The sequence below is a fragment of the Plecotus auritus genome, assembly GCF_963455305.1.
Source record: "Plecotus auritus genome assembly, chromosome: 1".
NCBI classification, from domain to species: Eukaryota; Metazoa; Chordata; class Mammalia; order Chiroptera; family Vespertilionidae; genus Plecotus; species Plecotus auritus.
The window spans coordinates 120,666,577-120,685,849 of NC_137770.1; the positions used below are offsets into that span (position 1 = coordinate 120,666,577).

Consider the following 19,273-nt stretch of genomic DNA (forward strand, 5'->3'; position numbering starts at 1 on the left):
ACGTGCAAGAATGGGCCTTCCTTACCCTGGCTGCCAGCACTGCCTTCGCTCTGGAGCCGCCTATTCGCTCTGGCCTGGAGCCGCCTTTCCGCCTTGCCATGCTGCCCAGAGGCCCAGAGTGACTGGGGCAGTGCAGAACACCTGCATCATCGCCATGGCAATGATGCAAGTGTCCCGCCCCACCCCCGGCTGCTTGGCGCCTGCAAATTAACCTGCCATCTTTGTTGGGTTAATTTGCATACTCACTCCTGATTGGCTGGTGGGCATCACAAAGGTATGTTCAATTTGTGTCTTACTCTTTTATTAGTGTAGATACATTATTCTATCTGTTTGGGTAGCTTTTATTCATTCATTTTTTTCAGAATTTTATTTAAAAATATTTTTATTAATTTCAGAGAGGAAAGGAGAGGGAGACAGAGAAACATCAATGATGAGAGAGAATCATTGATCAGCTGTCTTCTGCATGCTCCCCACTAGGGAGATCAAGCCTGCAATCAGGACATGTGACCTGACCAGGAATCAAACTGTAACCTCCTAATTCATGGGTCAACCACTGAGCCATGCTGGCCAGGCCAGAATTTTCTTTACATTTTTCATTTGAACATGTGAACTTAAATGAGCTTGTTTTGGTCTTAAAAATCTTGCTGATATTTTAATCAAATCATAATAAATTTATAATCAACATTGGGAGATTGACATTATTATGGTTTGTTCAAGTGTCAGTTATTGAGTAGTATTTAAAAATTTTATTTATACAGATTGTGCACATTTTTGTTAAGATCATTCCTAGGCATCTTATGTTTTGTTGCCATTGTACATTTCCTTTGGTTATATATTTAATGTACTGTTTTAAAGGATATGTATTTATATGCATGCTATCTCTCTCTTTCTCTCTGAAATAAATTAAAAAATATAAAATGGGTACGATTATTGATTGTTAGCAAAAAAATCAATATGAACTTTTATTTCTTCACCATATAAGCAAGGATTCAGACATTTTGGGAGTACATGTCTATCACCATTTCCTGAACAAAGATTTTTAAAAATATATGGTAATACTGATTTTCAGAGAGAGAGGAAGGGAAAGGGAGAGAGAGACTGAAATATTGATGAGATAGAGATATCACTTCAATCGGCAACCCCCTGCATGCCCCCTTCTGGGGATTGAACCCACAACCCTGGCATGTGCCCTGACCAGGAATCGAACCAGCAACCTCTTGGTGCCTGAAAGAATACTCAATCCAATGAGTCACACCAGCCAGGCTGAACTGAGATTTAACAATTAAATTGAAGTAACTTATTCTTAACTGAATGATTATGTCAATGAATGCGGAACAATCTACTAATTTATCTTGTGGATGTAAAACTTTTATTTAAAGTTTCAAAGGTGGGAGCACAGCATTGGACTTGTAAGGATATAGGCTGCTTGAGGAAGGGGGCAGGCAGACCGCCTTGGACAGTGCTAGAATTGGTCGTGCTGAGTAGAGGTAGAAAAGAGGCGGCCAGCTAGTTCATTTAGCTGCAGCTGGCCACTGAGTAAGATGCACTTTCATTCCCCTCCAAGAGCCGGCCCATTTTATCCAGTTCAGTCAACATGGATTTCAGGGAAATTCTCATGATAGCTTCTAAAGGACAAGGAACCAACAGCATATGGAAAAGGTATGGTTTGGCAGTGGGTCCTCCCAAAAAAGATCCCAAAGTTAAAGGTGTCCAATCAGCAGCATACAAGCTTTTCTCAGAAGAAAAGTGGAGGAGCTCGGACAAAAAAACCTTAGAAAGAAAAAGGAGAAAAGAAGAACTAGTGAAAAAGTGAATTGACCTAAAACATGAGAAGAAAGCAAAAGCTATGGCCAAGAGGACAAAGGACAATTTCCATTGTTAAATGGGATTCCTGTTGAGGAAAAGTCAAAGAAAAGACAGGCAATGGAAAGCCACTAGTCAGGGAACACACCAAGAGTATGAAATGGAAGAATTCTTAGAATACAATCAAGCAGCATCAGAGCAAGAACCTCCTCCCAAAGTTGAAAGTAAACCAAAGGTTCCCCTTAAAAGTGCCCTACCATCATGAACTTCACTGACCTACTCAGGCTGGCTGAGAAAAAGCAGTATGATGTGAGAGTCCATGTCCCGCATGGTTCTGGGTTTGGGATCTGCAGAAGGGCTGTGGGCAAATGATGAGACAAGACAAGAAATAATAATTTGGAAATAATGGGGGGGCAGGCAGAGAGTCCAATGCAAGGGCAAGGACTTCACTGGTGCCCAGGCCCTGCCAGCCTTTTATTCAATTTTAGATACACATATTGCCCTTAGGCAGGCAATTCCGGTAACAGACAGACTATCTTAAAGGTCAGTAAATATTAGTAAAGATTTACTTTGAGACTATTTGGTCAGGAAACTGCTTGAGCCACCATTGTCTCAACTAAACAATCAGTGGATAGCTTTGGCCCTTGCCAGAGCTCAAGGTTCACGAGCCTTCTGCATTCCTTGTTTACACTTTTCTGATAGGGAAGGCAATGGGTAGCTTCCAACATCTCCCCCTTCTCTTTTTCTTAATAAATGTTGAAAAGTGCATGCCACCTGAAGGGTTCAAGACCTTTTAAGACTCTTCATTCCACATCTGCAGACTAGAAATAAACATAAGAATAAAAATGAGACAAGCAATAGTGGTTATGCTGAGAGGCAAATGTAAGGAGATCCAGTGGAAGAGATTAAATTCATTCATGTCTTTTTTAAATTTCTGCCAGGCATCTAAGGAATTAGTTTATAAGTTTGCCTGGGATAATTGTACAATATGCTGTTTTAATTCTAAAATATCAAGGTTTGTGTTATCTTTACCCCAAGTACCAAGGTGATTTTTTTATTGATCCCCAATAGGGAATGGAGTAACACAAATCTGGGAAAAATTATAATGACACTACAAAGATATTCTTTGTTCTAAGCTGTGTATTTTATCACCCATCCACAAGACTGTAGACTTTAATGGTGATCATTCTATCTCAAACTGGCTATCAATTCTTTTTTGTATAGACCGGTTGTACAAACTGAGAAGTTTGAACAGTTTGTACCATGGATGAAGCAGCAATGCCCACAGAAGTAAGTAATGTTATGAGGGCAAAGAGTCCTGCAATTAACATTCCAGGAAATCTTTTTTGTCTTTTTAAGATTTTTACCAGATCATGTAACAGTTGGTAGGTTTGATGTGATTCCCAAGGCTCGGTTCGGTTAGTAGGAAACTAAGCGAAAGCCGGTTGTTTTAAAATCATGAGGGAATCCTTTTGGAATGTAAAATTAATACAATTGGATAGTGCAGCCTGTGCATGACACCTCACACAGATGGCTTGTAATATTAAGGTGCATCTGGATGGGGCCTGAGAGGAGTACAAACGGATCAAATACACAGGTGGTGGGAAATACTGTCTTATTGGGAGTTCTCCATAAGGTACGAATGGAATTATCTGAGCTATAGTTAAAACTATACTATTTAATAGGTGCAAGTGCAGCAGCTAATTTACATTATGTATTTTTTAGGGGCCAATTGTCATTTTGAAATTGAGATCCAACAAATCCTCCTCCATGCCATGAAATGGAGTGATTAGCTTCAACATATAGATAGGATGCATTCCCCTTCCATTTTAGGGTGCGATTGTTACTATATGCAAACCCATAGGGGCTCCAATCCACAAAGAAAAAACTGTTAAGTTTGCTGCTGGTGGGGTGGTCACTATAACAGTCTTGCCAATTAATTTCTTCCTCGATGGGGTGCCATTCATGAGACTTTTTACATAACGGCTGACTGTGGGGGGGTGTCTTAATAAAGTTACATTTTCTGCACATCTCCCCAGAGTAAGTAGTGATAGTAGATGTATTTGGGCTTTTGCTCCCCTCTCCTTTGGTGTCCATGTTAGCCAGAAGCCTCTTTTTAATTTTACACACAAAGGAGCTGTGGTTTGGTTCTGTGTCATACAAAAGGAAGCTAGGTGGTGATACCCATGTAATTATACTTTGCCCATATACTTCCTTGCCCCACCCATGGTCCTCCTGGGTGACCAAGGTGTTTGGTGTTATTGGTGACTACATTAGGTGGGGGATCAGCCCACGTAAGGTGTCTTACCCATGGAGGGTCAGGAACATAAGTCCAAAATACTTCTCCATTTGCCCCTGTAGCATTACCACACAGCTGATGACTGCTAGCAGGGCAAGAAAGACGTTCTCAGGTGTTCTTGGGGTTCTGGTCTCCTCACAAATTCTCTCAGCTTTCTGGACCATCTTCTTCACCATCCCTCAGGTGACCTCTGGGCTATTTGTCTTGTCCTCCTCCCATTCCCTATCTTCAGTGGGTTGCTTGGGGCTGCTGCTATCTGCGGCTGGGGTAGTCGATTGTCTGCAGCTGTAAGGCATGGCTCCACGTGCAAGGTCCTCATTAAGCTGGCCAGTTCCTCCCTCGGATCCATGTTGAAGTTTAATATTTCTTGTGGGAATCCACATGGGCTTCGAGAAATTTTCTGGAAATATACAAGCGTAGCCTTTACCAAATGTTAACGGGGGTTGGGGCCCTTCCATAAACCAGACTCAGGATCTTTCCATTTAACCAGACCATTTTCCTTTGGCTTATTCTGACACCAGTTTATTTCCATGGGTGTCTTGCCATCGGCATTACAAGTGAAAAAAATTAAAGTAATTAAGGCTTAGTGTAGTCTACCTACAGGCGATTTCTCCATATTCCCCCTTTTCTGTTTTTCAAGTTGGGATTTTAGCCTATGATGCTGGCATTCTATAATTGCCTGTCCCTGCGAATTATATGGTATTCATGTAATGTGCTGAATTTTCCACTTTTTACAAAATTGCTGGAAATGACAGGTTGTGTAAGCTGGTCCATTGTCAGTTTTAATGATTTTTTGAATCACCATGATGGCAAAAGCAGCTAGGCAATGATTAATAACCTGTTTTGCCGTTTCCCCTGTAGATGCAGTAGCCCATAGGCCCTTTGAAAAGGTATATACAGAGATAAGCAATATCCCAAGGTGTCCAAAAGGAGTATAATGTGTTACATCCATTTGCCAGATATGTTCCCTTATCAATCCTCAAGGGTTAATTCCTGTATTAGACCTTTGAGGCAGATGTAACATGCAAGTGGGACATTCTCTGATAATCTGTTTTGCCTGCTGTCGAGTGATCGAGAATTGTTTGGACAACATTTTGGCAGGCTGATGAGATTCTGAGGCATGTTTTAATATAGCAACCAATTGATCAGCATGTGCATTTCCTTTTGTTAGCCGGCCAGGTAATACACTGTGAGCCCTGATGTGAGTGTACAATCTGCTGAACTTGTTTAAATAGTAAAAAATAAACTTTGGTCACTGAGCCATTTTAACCGAGCAGTTTCAATTCTATTCACTAGGCCCACAACATAAGAAGAGCCAGAGATAATATTAAGAAGCTCTTGGAAATCCTGCAATGCAGCCTTAATAGCCTCTAATTCAATTCTTTGTACAGAAGTATGACTGGTCAGTATGACTCGGTCTGAATTCATTGTATGATAGGCAGCTTTACCATTCGATGATCCATCAGTAAAAACAGTTAATGCTCCAGGAATAGGTTCCTGCCTAGTATTTTTTGGTATAATAAGGGGATATAATATAAAAATTGTAGTAATTTGTCTTTTAATAGGTGACAACTAAGTTCCCCTGAATATCCACTTAGTCCAATTTGCCAATTCAAATCAGTTTGAAATAATATTTCTAATTGCTTCCCAGTGAGGGGAAGGTAAATGCATTGGGGTTCTTCTCCTCTAAACTGCCTGCAGCACTTTCTAAGTTGAGGTATCAACTGAGCCGTAGTTCTATATATTAACCACAGTTTTAGAGGATTGATGCCCTAGGTGGACCCATTCAATAATAGCAGGAGAGTTTTTTGGAAGATGACTCCAGTGGGACTATTTGCAGTAGGGTTAATCTGTCCCAATAAAGGCAATTTAGGCTCTATCCATGCTAATTGGGCTGAAGAGATTGCCTGCTCAATTCTTAGCAACTCCTTCCTAGCTTCATCTGTTAATGTTCAGGATGAGGAAAGATTAGAGTCACCCCTAAGTATATTAAATAAATTTGTCATTTCTCCTGTAGAGATTTTCAGATAAGGTCTTAACCAGTTAATGTCCCCTAATACTTTTTGAAAGTCAGTTAAAGTTTTAAGGCAATCTTATTTCCACCTTTTGAGTCCTAATACGTTGGTTTTCAATTATGGTTCCCAGATATTTGAAAGGCGTTTCTTTCTGTACCATTTCTGGAGCAATTTTTACATTGCCAAAGTCTGCACTTCCCATGGACTTGCTAAGAGCAAGTCATCCATGGAATGAATAATGTAACATCAGGAATATTTGTCCCTTAAAGGCTGAACAGCTTGAGCTACATATTTTTGACACTAGGTGGGGCCACTGGCCATTCCTTGAGGCAAAACTTTCCATTGATATCTTTCCATGGGTTCTATATTATTAATAGCTGGCACTGGAAATGCAAATCTCTGTTTATCTTGAGGTGCCAAGGGAATGGTGAAGAAACAATCCTTAAGATCTACTACTATAAGAGACCAATCTAGAGGAATTTGAAAAGGCGCTGGGAGTCCAGGCTGTAAAGCTTCCATGGTATGCATAGTAGTATTAACCGCTCTAAGATTATGTAACAATTGCCATTTTCATGCTGCCTTCTTAGGTATAGTAAATATAGGTGTATTCCAAGGACTATTGGAAGGCTCTACGCTCTATTTGTTCCTGTATTAATTCATGAATATGACCTAATTTCTCCTTGGTTAATGGCCACTGATCCACCCATATAGGTCTATCATCTTTCCATTGTATAGGATCTGCATGAGGGTGAGGAGATTGAGCAGTAACCACTCCTCAAAAGGTTGATATCCTAATCCTCATCTTCCTGGGTTTCCTTTAGCTTGGATGGACTCTTTAATTCCCTGATTACTTTTTCCTAAGCTTTGACCAGTCTGATATCCCATCTGAGTTATTAACTGCTATCCTTTGCTGGTAATAATACAAGCTTGTAAACCTTCTAAAACATCCTGGCCCCATAAGTTGACTGCAATCCCAGAGACTATGTAAGGCTGAAACCATCCTGTCTGTCCTTCTTCATCTTGCCACCTTAACACTGCGACACTGCATTGTGTATTATCAGGAACTCTGACCCCCATGATAGAGCTTATAGCTTCTACCATGGACCAACTTGGAGGCCAGAATTCTTTGCTGATAATGCTGACATCCGCTCCAGTGTCTCTTAAACCTTTAAACCGTTTTCTCTCTATTCTTAAATTAATCATAGGATGGGTTTTGCTAATTTCATGTATCCAATAGATATCTGAGCTTCCAAATCCTTGTGTTCCTCTTTTCCTATTTATAGCTTCACCTTGCTGAATAAAAGGTAGAAGTAGTATCTGAGCAATTCTTTGTCCTGAAGTAATTTGCATAATATGATTACATTCTAATATTACCTTAATTTCTCCCTCAACAGTCTGAATCTATGACTCCAGGCAGAACAGTTAGTCCTTTCAGAGTTTTTCCACTTCTCCCTAAGATTAATCCTAAAGTTCTTGGTGGCACAGGTCCCCAGATTCCTGTAGGAACAGCTTGCCGAACCATATCGGGGCTCAAAGTGACCGCTATAGTACTGTTAAAAACTAGGCCTGCGCTCCCTGGAGTGGCTCAGATGAGGGAGTCCACTGTGGGCCTTGCAGGGCAAACTTCCCCTATTGATGATGGGGCTCGGGGGCCGTTTCCCTGTGGTTGGCCATTCTCAATGTCTTGATCTAATGGCTGCCCATTTTTATGAAATTTCTATCTACATTAACCAACCCAATGGTTTCCCTTCTGACTTCTAGGACACAGAGAGGTTTAATCTGTGTTGATTGAATTGGGAGGCAGAATGCTCACGCCTTTCCCTAGATCGCCACCTTGTGTCCTTCTTGGTTGCTTACATTCTTTTTTAAAATGTCCTGTTCTTCCACAATTATAACACCTTTTATTCCCCACTGTTACAGCGGCAGCGAGTAAGTTTGCTTGAAAAGTGCCTCACCCCACATTCTGACGTGTTCGAATCATTTCTGTAATGGTACTATTTTTTCTCAGAGGCATCAGGCATTTCTTACAATCAGCATTGGCATTTTCATAAGCTAATTGCTGAATTAAAATGTCTCCTGCTGTTTCGTGTTGAATCTGGCATCTCACTGCTTGAGTGAGGCAAGCCATAAAGTCAGAAAATGACTCTGTAGGCCCCTGCATACATTTACTAAAAGCTCCCTCAGGGTCCCCTTTTGATGGTAAAGCCCACCAAGCTCTTTTTCCACAAAGTCTAATTTGCTCATATGCCTGTTGCACATAATTTAGCTGATTTTGCATGTCATTATATTGTCCCAGTCCTGTCAGCATTTCATAAGTTATTTGAGCATTCAGCCCGCAGTTTGCATGGGCTTGCTTCTGACATTTCTCCAAAAATTCTCCCTTCCATAGTAAATAATCTCCTCCGTGAGCCAGAGAATACCAATCATAAGGAGCTAAGAATGCTTCAGAAATATTAGTCATAATTTCTCCGGTAAAAGAGCTATAGGACCATTCTGGACTATGCTTTCACGCAAGGCCTTTATCATTTTAAAGTCAAATTTTTCATGCTGTCTTATTATATGATTTAGGAGCTGTGGGTCAGATACTTGTATAATAGGAAAAGCATGTTGGTCCTCCACCGTCATGTACTTCAATCCTTCTCGGATAGCTCTTTGCATAGGTGATTCTATTAATGGTGAATTAAATGTTTCAGGATTAGGACATGGAGGTGGAGGGGGCCATGAAGGCTATTCCTCCAATTTTTCTTTTTGCTCCTCTTTAGGAGCGGAAGGTGCAAGGGGGTGGGGGTTTATCCTCTTTTGTTTCTCTAGAAGGCTCTAGCAAATGCAATACCATGTTCCACAAGGAGAAACAATTTGGAGGCAAATTTTTCCCCTGCTGCTGAGGTTTTTTCAAGTTCTGACTAACTCTTTCCCAACATTCAACATCTAATGTACCTTCTTCAGGAAACCAGAGATTATGTTCTATAATAACATGCAAAAACTGTAAGAGAATACCTTCTGACACTTTAATTCCTTTATCCTTAAGCATGCAAACCAAAAGTCTACAATAAAGCTTCTCCCCTTTTGACAAATTCTGCCCCATTAGCCTGACTAAAAAAAGATGTTCCCACCCTACTTACAGATCTCGACTTCTGCAGCTGGCTGTGGGCTTTGCACGCAGCAAATTTCCCCACCTATCCAGTGAATTCTTTTTCCCCAACTTGCTGGTGAAACTTTGTTTTTCTGCTCCATCATAAATCTTCTTTTCCAGACATCCATCATTCGAGGTGCCAGATGTGAGAGTCCACGTCCCGCATGGCTCAGGGTTTGGGATCTGGAGAAGGGCCATGGTCAAAAGAAATAATAATTTGGAAATAATGGGGGGCCAGGCAGAGAGTCCAATGCAAGGGCAAGGACTTCACTGGTGCCCAGGCCCTGCCAGCCTTTTATTCAATTTTAGATACACATATTGCCCTTAGTCAGGCAGGAGATTCTGGAAGACTATCTTAAAGGTCAGTAAATATTAGTAAAGATTTACTTTGAGTCTGTTTGGTCAGGAAATTGCTTGAGCCACCATTGTCTCAACTAAACAATCAGTGCATAGCTTTGGCCTTTGGCAGAGCTCAAGGTTCATGAGCCTTCTGCATTCCTTGTTTACACTTTTCTGATAGGGAAGACAATGGCTAGCTTCCAACAGTATGAACCAGTGGAAATCAATGTAGTGAAAAAAAAAAAACACAGAAAAGTGGCCTATGATTGCACAAGAACTTAGGGAGTGAAAACTTCTTGAATGAAGACATATGAAAAAGAAGCCTGAAGTAGATGCAGGACTACCTCTGACCAAAATGGTGCCCTCTCATACTGAAAGTATGGTCACAAAATCCAGCAGAGTTTCCAGGGACAAGCATCCTTCTCCCAAAGGCACTTCCCTTCCTCATGCTGAGAAGAAATCCAGACCCAGCACAGATAATAAGAAACATTTAGGTTTGTTTTCATCCAAATCCATGCCAGGAGAGAGGACCAAAGTAGGATCCAGAAACTGTTCCCAAGCCTCACTTCAAAAGGACCATGACAGGCCTGTTTTCGGTGGGGCTGGAAAGACCCACTTGAGCACCTTTTCACCAAGTGTTCCAAAGACTTCTGCTAAAGGGACTCAGAAATCTGTTACTGAGCACACAGCCAAAAATCTCCTCTCTATCCTAGCCATTCCAGACCTGGACCTGTGGTCTCCCCACATAAGGCTAAGAGTCCAAGTGTCAGGCCGTCAGGCAGCAGCTCCAGCCTAGCTCCTAGGCAGCCCATCACAGGGAGTCTTCGGCCTATGGTTAGTTCTGGCTCCGTGCCCAGGCACCAGAATGGCAGCTCCAGCTCAGGACCTGAGTGATCAATCAGTGGGACCAAGAGGCCAGCCAGTGACTTAAATCCTCCTGGAAGGACAGTCAGCAGTACAGGTGGCTCTGGATGACCCATCAGTGGCCCAGGTGGTTCTAGGAAGTCAGTGGTCAGTTCTGGTGACTCTGGGTGGCCTGTGCACAATCCACATAACCGACGACCAATGAGTGGCTCAGTGCCCCCCAAGCGGTCAGTCAGTGGCTCTGGGCGATCAGTAAGTGGCACAGTTTCCGCTGGACAGACTGTCAGCCATTCAGGCCCTAGACCAGTGAGCAGCTTGGGACCTGGGTGAATAGTTAGTAGCTTAGATCCCCCCCATAAGCCCAAATGCACTTTTGTCTCAGAAACAATATCTTCTAAGAATATCATTACCTGGCCCACCAATGGACAGATGAATGGAATGAAGCCTTCTTTAGCTGGCTACAGATCTGCCCAACATTCTCAAGGGTTTCCCTTCCCTGGTGGTTACAAAAGACAGTGAGAATATGAAGAGGAGGAAGATGAGAACTATGACTCCAAAATGGAAGATTTTATCAAAGATGAAGGAGAATCTCAGGAAGAAATATCTAAGCACGTTCTTTGGATATGATGAAAAAAATACAAAGATGAAGAAGCAAAGAGTTTAAGACCAAGTATGCAAGATGACTTAGAGGAAATGAGATGGGAGGAAGAAGCAACGAAATGCCGAGAGGTCAAGAAGCTGAAAAGACGTTAGCTGCTGCTTTTATTTATTTTTGTGAAACACTGGAGACATTCTACTACAAAGAAGTCCTTCCTTTGGACTGAAGAAGCCCATTATCATTTTAGATTTACTAGTGGCCCACTGCACGAAATTCGTGCACCAGGGTGGGGAGAAGGTGTCCCTCAGCCCGGCCTGCACTCTCTCCAATCTGGGACCCCTTGGGGGATGTGCGAGATCGGGCCTACGCTGGCAGTTGGACATCCCTCTCACAATCCTGGACTGCTGGCTCATAACCGCTTGCCTGCCTGCCTACCTGCCTGCCTGATTGCCCCTAACCGCTTCTGCTTGCCAGCCTGATCACCCCCTAACCACTCCCCTGCTGGCCTGATTGACACCTAACTACTCCCCTGCTGGCCTGGATGCCCCCAACTGCCCTCCCCTGCCGCAAACCTGCCTTTTCCACCGGGACCCGCCTGCTCTGCGTGAGGTGCAGGAGATGCTGGGACCGCCAGGCCTCACCACACGAAGTGTCTGCTGGGCCCCGCCTCTTCTGTGCACTTGGCCATTTTGTGGCAGCCATCTTGCGGCAGCCATCTTCTGGCAGTCATCTTGTGGCAACTTCACATGGGAGGTGTTTATTAGTATAGATACTTGGATCCCCAAGGACAAAGAATGGATACTATACACTGAGTGGCCAGATTATTATGATCTCTGAACGCATAATTATCTGGCCACTCAGTATATATATCCTATCTAATCAAAGAGTAATATGCAAATTGACCATACCTCCGCTATACCCACAATCCATGCCCACCAGCCAATCAAAAGCAAGTATGCAAATTAACCCAACCAAGATGGTTGCGGCCACGGAGAGAGCAGGAGGCTTGGGTTTCCCCAGCAATAAAGGAAGCCAAGCTTTCCGCCTGCCCTGGCTGGCCCAGGCCTCTGCTCAAGGCTACAAAGTTTCAATTATAGAAGATAAATAAATCCCAACAAAAATGGTGGCAGCCACGGAGCTGGAGAGAGCAGGAGGCTTGAGTTGCCCCCGCGATGGAGGAAGCCAAGTTTCCGCAGCCCTGGCCTGCCTTGGCCTCCACTGAAGGCTAAAAGTTTCAGTTATAGAAGATAAATAAATCCCAGGTACCAGGGCCTCTGCTTGGGTCACCGGGGGGCATGGCTGGCCTGCAAACCACCACAGGCCTCTCACCAGGCCGCCCCACACCCCAAGAGAACCCCCACCCTGATCCGAACACCCTTCAGGGCAAACCAGCTGGCCCCCACCCGTGCACCAGGCCTCTATCCTATCTAATCCTATCTAATAAAAGAATAATATGCAAATTGACCATCACTCTAACACACAAGGTGGCTGCCCACATGTGGTCCTGATTGCCACCATGTGGACACAAGATGGCCACCACAAAATTGCCAGCAGGAGAGGGCAGTTAGGGGTGACCAGGCCAGCAAAGGAGGAAAGTTGGGGGCGACCAGGTTGGCAGAAAATGGCAGTTGGGGGGGGACCCAGGCCTGCAGGGGAGGGCAGTTAGCGGTGACCAGGCCTGCAGGGGAGGGCAGTTAGGGGCAAACAGGCTGGCAGGGGAGCAGATAGGCATCAATCAGGCTGGAAGGGAGTGGTTAGGGGGTGATCGGGCTGGCAGACAGAAGTGGTTAGGGGCAATCAGGAAGGCAGGCAGGCGAGCAGTTGGGAGCCAGCAGTCCCGGATTGTGAGAGGGATGTCCGACTGCCCGTTTAGGCCCAATTCTACCTGGTAAGATAGGCCTAAATGGGCAGTCGGACATCCCTCGAGGGGTCCCAGATTGGAGAGGGTGCAGGCTGGGCTGAGGGACACACCCCCCCCCATGCAAGAATTTCATGCACCGGGCCTCTAGTATATATATGTGTGTGTGTGTGTATATATATATGTGTGTATATATATATATATATATATATATATATATATATATATATATATATATTAAAGGCCCAGTGAGTGCATGAATTTGTGCATGGGTGGGGTCTGGCCAGCCTGGCCAGGGGGAGGAGACTTGGGTGGTTGGCCGGCCTGCCTGCTGGTCAAGGGGACAATTTGCATATTAGCTTTTCATAATACAGGATATACACTGAGTGACCAGATTATTATGCATTCAGGATCATAATAATCGGCCACTCAGAGTATATTTTGAGCATAAAGTATTTTCAAATACTTTCCACGGTGAAAGCTGTAGTACAGATGACATAATGCCCAGTGAGTGCTCTTAGGAAGTTAACTGCTCACAGGTGCCAGCTTTGATCCTGATGAGCTATGCACTCTAATGTGGGGCCCACTCAACAGTCAGCCAATCTTCTTTTGTTCCTTTGCTATTTTAAAAAGGAAAAAATATTGCCTTTTGACTTCCATAATTCTCTTGATGGGTGATTAGGGCAATGGCCAGCTCCCAATCAAACTTATTTTGTCTTTTTATGAGGAATCTGGCCCTTCCATGAATGTTGTCAGCAATAAAGTGACCTGTTCTAATCCATATGTTTGGATTGAGAACTTGAAAATGTAGAGTAGGCTTTATAATTATACTAGAGGCCCGGTGCACAAAATTCATGCACGGGGGTGTGTGTCCCTCAGCCCAGCCTACACCTGCCCATTTAGGCTCGATCCAGGATCAGGCCTAAATGGGCAGTCAGACATCCTTCTCACAATCCGGGACTGCTGGCTCCCAACTGCTCGCCTGCCTGCCTGCCTGATTACCCCTAACCGCTTCTGCCTGCCAGCCTGATCACCCCATAACCACTCCCCTGCCAGCCTGATTGATGCCTAACTGCTCCCCTGCCAGCCTGTTTACCCCAAACTGCCCTACCCTGCAGGCTTGATCGCCCCCAACTGCCCTCCCTTGCAGACCTGGTTCCTCCAAACTGCCCTCCCCTGCTGGCCATCTTGTGGTGGCCATCTTTGACCACATGGGGGCAGCCATCTTGTGTGTTGGAGTGATGGTCAATTTGCATATTACTCTTTTATTAGATAGGATAGAGGCCTGGTGCACGGGTGGGGACCAGATGATTTGCTCTGAAGGGTGTCCTGGATCAGGGTGGGGGTTTTCTTGGGGCGTGGGGCGGCCTGGGTGAGGGGCCTGTCGTGGTTTGCAGGATGGCCCTGCCCCCTGGCGAGCCAAGCAGAGGCCCTGGTATCTGGGATTTATTTATCTTCTATAATTGAAACTTTGTAGCCTTGAGTGGAGGCCTGGGCTGGCCAGGGTGTGCAGGAAAGCTTGGCTTCCTCCATTGCCAGGGAAACCCAATCTTCCTGCTCTCTCCGTGGCCGCAGCCATCTTGGTTGCGTTAATTTGCATACTCATTCCTGATTGGCTAGTGGGCGTGTCTTGTGGGTGTAGTGGAGGTACAGTCAATTTGCATATCACTCTTTTATTAGATAGAATGGATGTCATCTCTGTGACTTTGAAGTAAAAAGTAGAATAAATTATATTCTTTCTATATTCATGGATTGGAAGCTGAGCATTCTTATTCACTGATTTAGGTGATTAGGCAATTAACAAAAAAAATTTCAAGTTAAAAAAACAAGTTATGTTATATGGTGTAAGAATATTCTTTTCCAAATTTTCCTTTCAGATTTATTGTAAAATAGACAATGTTACTGTGCTGATTTTTATCGAAAAAGTCATTTTATATTGTAGAAAAAATATTTTATTCAAAGATTAGAATTGAAAGAGTAATAGTTTAAAAAATAAGCAAGTGACACATGAGGTTCCCCTTACTCCCCCATTAGAAAGATATTTTGGAATCCAAAGTGCCCTTGTGTCTCTTGATGTTAATGACTTTGTATTTTTATCTTAAAATTCCTTAGCAATTAATGGCAAAAAAAAAGCTATATTCATGTGTATCAAGAGAAAATAAATAAATAAATAAAGTTTCCAAGAGTACCAAAATTTTGCATTGGATGTACTGATTTTAAGCTCATTGTTAAGAAATAAAAACTGTCTCCCATTCCTTTCTAAAAGATTTAGTTGGGAAAAAACTGGTATAAGAAGAGAACTTTACCAGGAGTTTCTTTTAATTTTTTAAAATTCTTTATTTTTTAAAGTATTACATATGTCTCCATTTCCCCAATTGGTCCCTCCCTGGCTGCTCCATCCCCCCTCCCCACAAGCACATGCCCTCACTCCCTATTGTCTGTGTCCATTGGCTATGCTTATATGCATACATACAAGTCCTTTGGTTGATCTCTTACCTCACCCTCCCACCCTCCCCTGCCTTCCCTCTGAGGTTGGATGGTCTGTTCGATGCTTCTAAGTCTCTGGATCGATATTTGTTCATCAGTTTGTTGTTCATTATATTTCACAAATGAGTGAGATAATATGATATTTATCTTTCTCTCCAGGACCATCCATGCTGTTGCGAATGATAGGAGTTCCTTCCTTTTTACAGCAGAATAGTATTCCATTGTGTAGATGTACCAAAGTTTTTTAATCCACTTATCTGCTGATGGGCACTTCGGCTGTTTCCAAATCTTAGCTATTGTAAATTGTTCTGCTATGAACATAGGGGTGCATATATTCTTTCTGACTGGTGTTTCTAGTTTCTTGGAATATAGTCCTAGAAGTGGGATCACTGGGTCAAATGGCAGTTCCACTTTTAGTTTTTTGAGGAAACTCCATACTGTTCTCCACAGTGGCTGCACCAGTCTGCATTATCACCAGCAGTGCACGAGGGTTCCTTTTTCTCTGCATCCTGCCAACACTTGTCATTTGTTGATTTGTTGATGATTGCCATTCTGACAGGTGAGATGGTACCTCATTGTCGTTTTGATTTGCATCTCTCGGATGGTTAGTGACTTTGAGCATGTTTTCATATGTCTCTTGGCCTTCCTTCTGTCCTCCTATGAAAAATATCTATTTAGATCAGTTGCCCATTTTTTGATTGGGTTGTCTTCCTTTTGTTAATTTGTATGAGTTCCCTGTAAATGTTGGAGATTAAACTCTTATCGGTGATAACGTTGGTAAATATGTTCTTTCATGTAGTGGGCTTTCTCATTGTTTTCTCGATGATTTCTTTTGCTGTGCAGAAGCTTTTTATTTTGATGTAGTCCCATTTGTTTATTTTCTCTTTAGTTTCTATTGCCCTAGGAGCTATATCGATGAAGATATTGCTTTGGCATATGTCTGAGATTTTGCTGCCTGTGGATTCCTCTAATATTTTTATGGTTTCCTATCTTACATTTAAGTCCTTTATCCATTTTGAGTTTATTTTTGTGTCTGATGTAAGTTGGTGGTCTAGTTTCATTTTATTGCATTTATCTGTCCAATTTCCCCAACACCATTTATTGAAGAGACTGTCTTGACTCCATTGTATGCTCTTGCCTCCTTTGTGAAATATTAATTGAACATAGTGGCTTGGGTCGATTTCTGGGTTCTCTGTTCTGTTCCATTGATCTACATGTCTGTTCTTGTGCCAGTACCAGGGAGTTTTGAGAGCAGTGAGTTTGTAATACAGCTTGTTATCTGGTATTGAGATCCCTCCTACTTTGTTCTTCTTTCTCAGGATTGCTGCAGCTATTTGGAGTCTTTTTTTTTTTTTTATCCCAGATGAATTTTTGGAGAGTTCGTTTTAGGACTGTGAAATATGCCATTGGCATTTTAATGGGGAGTGCATTGAATCTATAGATTGCTTTGGGTAGTATGGACATTTTAATGATGTTGATTCTATGGTATGTTCTTCCATCTGTTTATGTCTTCCTCTATCTCTTTTTTCAGTGTCCTGTAGTTTTCTGAGTACAGGTGTTTTACCTCCTCAGTTAAGTATATTCCTAGGTATCTTACTGTTTTTGGTACAATGGTAAATGGAATTTTTTTAAACCTCTCTTTCTGTAAGTTCACTATTGGTGTATAAAAATTCCATAGATTCCTTGGCATTAATTTTGTATCCTGCTACATTGCCAAATTCATTTATTAAGTCTAATAATTTTTTATGGAGTGTTTGGGTGTTTTTTACGTACAGCATCATGTCACCTGTGAATAATTGCAGTTTTATGTATTCTTTTTCAATTTGGATATCTTTTATTTCTTCTTCTTGTCTAATTGCTGTGACTAGCACTTCTGGTACTATGTGGAACAGGAGTGGTGACAGTGCGCATCCCTGTCTTGTTCCTGTTCTTAGGGGAAATGGTTTTAGTTTTTGCCCATTGAGTATGCTGTTGGCTGAGGTTTGTCGTATAAGGAAGGCTTTTATTATGTTGATGTATGATCCCTCTATTCCCACTTTGCTCAGGGTTCTTATCAAGAAATAATGTTAGATTTTGTCAAAAGCTTTTTCTGCATCAATTGATATGACTATGTGGTTTTTATCTCTTAATTTGTTTGTGAGATGTATTATGTTTATTGATTTGTGGATATTGTGCCCTTCTTGCATCCCTGGGATAAATCCTACTTGGTCATGATATATGAATTTTTCTGATGTAATGCTGGATCTGATTTGTTACAATTTTGTAGAGGATTTTGGCATCTATATTCATGAGGGATATTGGCTTATAGTTCTCTTTCTTTGTGGTGTCTTTATCTGGTTTTGGTATTAGGGTAATGTTGGCTTCATGGAATGAGCTTGGAAGTGTTGCTTTCTCTTTAATTTTTTGGAATAGTCTGAGGAGGATAGGTTTTAATTCTTCTTTGAATGTTTGGTAAAACTCCCCTGTGAAGCCGCCTGGACCTGGGCTTTTGTTTGCTGGAAGCTTTTTGATGACTGCTTCAATTTCCTCCATAGTTATCAGCCTATTGAGATTTTTAGATTCTTTCTGATTGAGTTTTGGAATCTTGTATTTTTCTAGGAATATGTCCGTTTCCTCTAGGTTGTCTAGTTTGTTAGAATAGAGTTGTTCATAGTATTTTTTTTTACAACTAGTGGCCTGGTGCATGAAATTCATGCACATTAAAAGGGAATTAAGTAGAAGAAATATTTTAATATTGCTATTTGACCTTTCTCTATAATAGAAGTGTCAGAGATGAAAGAAAATTAGTAAAATGTATATGGAAATCTCAAATCTTCCTCCTGTCAGTATCTGGGGCATGCCACAAGACCCAGAGTCAAGTCCCCACCCACCCGTGTGTGCTTTGAAATCACTCGAGACCCAGACCCGGCTGGCCCAACCCCTATCAAGCCCCACATTGGCTGGGGTTGCAGCCTCAGGTCCCCCGGGCTGGCACTGGGCAGGAGGCACAGACTAAGGTCCCCCATCAAGCCCCACTCAATGGGGGGCATGGACTCAGGTCCCCCGACTCAGCCTCTGGTCCCTTTTCCTGGCCTCCAGTCCCCTAGTCTTGACACTGGGGAAGGGGGTATGGCTTCAGGGCCCCCTGGCCTGGCCTCAGGTCCCCCAGCCCTGGTGTGACGGCGTGATGGCATGACCACGTGATGACCATTTGCATATTAGCTCTTTATTATATAGGATACTTTGTATTTCCGTGAGGTCTGTTGTTATTTCACCTCTTTCATTTCTGATTTTGTTTATTTGGGTCCTCTCTCTTTGCTTCATGATGAGCCTGGCTGGAGGTTCATCTATTTTGTGTATACTTTCAAAGAAAGAGCTCTTTGTTTCATTGATCTTTTGTATTGTGTGTGTTGTTTTGGTTGTTTTTTTTTTTTTTTTTTTTTTTTTTTTTTTTTTTGTCTCGAAGTCATTTATTTCTGCTCTGCTCTTTATTATATTCTTCCTTCTGCTCACTCTAGGCTTTTCTTGTTCTAATTCTTTAAGTTGTAGAGTTAGATGATTTATTATCATTTTTTCTTATTTTTAAGGTAGGCCTATAGTGCCATAAACTTCCCTCTCAGAACTGCTTTCACTGTGTCCCATAGATTTTTGGATTGTTGTGTTTTCATTATCATTTTTTTCCAGAATGTTTTTAATTTCTTCTTTGATCTCTTTGGTAACCCAATCATTGTTTAATAGAATGCTATTCAGCTTCCAAGTGTTTGATTTTTTAATTGTTTTTATTGTAGTTTATTTCTAATATTATGCCATTGTGGTCTGAGAAGATGCTTGATATAATTTCAATCTTCTTGAATTTGAAGAGACTTTGCCTGTGACCCAATATGTGGTCTATCTTTGA

At 42.3% G+C, this 19,273-nt stretch overlaps 1 pseudogene across 1 annotated transcript; it reads left to right on the plus strand.

Moving 5' to 3' along the window:
* The first annotated feature begins 1,594 nt into the window (after window positions 1-1,594).
* On the plus strand, window positions 1,595-10,564 carry LOC308240982 (protein SPT2 homolog; annotated as a pseudogene). The gene is made up of 2 exons: window positions 1,595-2,106; window positions 9,797-10,564. The product of its transcript is annotated as a protein SPT2 homolog (transcript).
* Window positions 10,565-19,273: the final 8,709 nt, after the last annotated feature.